A 2,467-nucleotide genomic window follows, 5' to 3' on the forward strand; every position below is an offset into this window, starting at 1 on the left:
CACTGTCTCCTCACAGCAAGAAGGTTCCGGGGTTCCAGCCTCGGCTCCAGCACAGGATCATTCTGTGTGAGTCTCCATGTTCTCCTGTTCCTGTGTGGGTTCTCTCTGGTACTCCAGCTTCCTCCCACAGTCCAAAGACATCAAGAGAGGACGAGGCTGATTGATACTCTAAATTGACTGTAGGTGTGACTGTGAGTGTGAATGGTTGTCTGTCTCTATGTGTTGGTCCTGTGATGAACTGGTGACCTGTCCAGGGTGAACCACGCCCCTCGACCAATGTCAGCTGTGATAGGCTCCACCCCCCATGAACCTGAACAAATAATCAGTGGAGAAATGGAAATTTAGCTGCTATGTTGAATCAGAAGAACCTTTTGAAGTCTACTTTTGCTTCAGTCAGAAAGTAGACTGTTGTTAACTCTCACAATGGTTGGTGATTCTGGAGGAAGACAAAATCCTCATGAACCTCTTTTTAACAGACACACATTTCTAAAGATGCAGGTTCATTTTATTTTTATTTTTCTAGCAGAGGATGGTTTCGATCCATCGACCTCTGGGGTCTGGTCCCAGCACGCTTCCTCTGCTCCTCTCTGCTCTACCATTGACTGAACAGTCCTTGTTTTAGGAGAGCAGGATTGTGACAAGAACAGGAAGCTGAATTTCAAACGTTTCACAATGACAGGCTCCAGCCCCCCCCCCCCACACACACACACACACACACACAAAACCCAAAAATGGATGGATGGATAAGTGGACGAAAATGGATGGATGGATGTTTCCCAATGTGGCTCTGCAGCAGGAGGTCTTGTAGAAACAGGGACTGACCTGACACCAGCTCCCTCTGGAACAATGGTTCATTCATTCATCGGTGCCAGGAGGCCTAAAAACACACAAACACCAATTCAATCCAGGACCTTGGAGCCTAAACTGAAACTCCATCACACGGTGGCTCTGCTGGGGCCCCCACAGGTGAGTGAGGCTGAGCTCCAGTCTGCTCTGAGGAGGCAGCAGACATCTGCACCACTCAGAGGTTTGGTTGGTGTCTTTGACAAAATCCCAACAAACTAAAATCCTGTTGAATCAGGAAGTTCTATTTGAACTCTCATCCACGTCACATGACCAAGAAAACCTCCTCTTTCATTCAGACCAGAACAGACAAACATAGAAACATTGTTTCAGCTTCTGATCAAACAATAACAAGTTCTTGATTGTTTGCCATGTTCTATTAATCAGACTGATGATCTCTGGATGTTCTAGGAGGGGGGTCTGTTTCTGATGAAGCCTGTTTGGTCTGGGGGGGGGGGTTAAGATGGTGGGGCTGTTTCAGTTCTAGTGCTGAAGGCTTTCACCATGACAGCCAGACTCTCCTCTGTCCTTCATGGTCCCTCAAATGTGCAGTGTGGACCTCACAAACTGAATTTAGCCTGAAAACTCTTCATGAAAAGCAGGGGACTCAGAGTCTCTGTGGCGCAATCGGTCAGCGCGCTCGGCTGTTAACCGAGAGGCTGGTGGTTCGAGCCCACCCAGGGACGATGAACAGGCTCTGCTGGTGCTTAGGAGTCGCTGTGTTAATGATCTGAATGTGGACGGACAGATTGACCCTCCACAGCAGACGCCTGTGACAGATCTCTGGATGAGACGCTTCAGTGTTCAATTTAGTCGATGTGTGTCATGCAGTGTTGAGGAGGCCTGCTGGCTGTGGGTAAAGTGGGGGCTCAGAGTTTGTGGAGTCGGCTCTGGAGTGAAGGGGGTCACTGTTTGGTTCTCAGATGCTCCAGCTCAGGTTAGCGAGGTGGTGGAGAAACCAGTGAGAGCTCTGCCAGCTGGAGCCTCTTGGGTCCTGGGAGGCTTCACTCCTGGAGGTGGAAATGATAAGTTTTAAAATCTGCTCCTCTTTCACGCTGACTTGTTCTCTTGGGTTCCCTCTTTCATTCATGTGTGATTTTAGTCTCAGCTCTCTAAACCTGAATGGAGCCAGAACCCATTTTAAAAGAGCTGCTCCTCTTAAACTCCTGGAGATCAAGAGGATCCTGCCATGTTTGTCCAGGAGACCCACAGCACAACAGTCAGTGAATGGGGATGCAGGCAGGCTTTTAATGGGGGTCATTTGAAGTCCCAAGTCCAGTTGGAGCAGAGGCTGGAGTTTGATTCTCCAGGAGTTTTTGTTGTTTTTTTTTTTCACCAGTTTCTTTTGATTTGGAGGAAATCATTCCAGGTGTTTGAAAGAAAGTGAGAGCAACTTTGGAAAATGTTCAACTGGTGTTTTTAAATGTCTTTGCACCAACAAATGGTGGACAGGACAGCTTTTGAGACATTTTAATGCCACCGTTCAACAGTGAATCTGCTGGGTTTTTTTTTTTTTTAGGAGCTGATGGGAGCTGCACAGAGAAGCTCTTTGAGACAGGAACCATTCAGAGCTCCACCCTGCTTCTTCCAGCAGGATCCACAGATCCACCAACACACCAGCTGT

The 2,467-nt window shown here is 48.0% G+C and overlaps 1 non-coding gene across 1 annotated transcript; it reads left to right on the top strand.

Annotated features, from left to right (window-relative positions):
* The first annotated feature begins 1,455 nt into the window (after positions 1–1,455).
* Positions 1,456–1,529, top strand: trnan-guu (transfer RNA asparagine (anticodon GUU)). The gene has a single exon. It is a non-coding gene; the product is annotated as a tRNA-Asn (tRNA).
* Positions 1,530–2,467: the final 938 nt, after the last annotated feature.

The sequence above is a fragment of the Aulostomus chinensis genome, chromosome 1, assembly GCF_037954235.1.
Source record: "Aulostomus chinensis isolate RoL2024-O1b breed Wild chromosome 1, RoL_Achi_v1.0, whole genome shotgun sequence".
In the NCBI taxonomy this organism is placed as follows: Eukaryota; Metazoa; Chordata; class Actinopteri; order Syngnathiformes; family Aulostomidae; genus Aulostomus; species Aulostomus chinensis.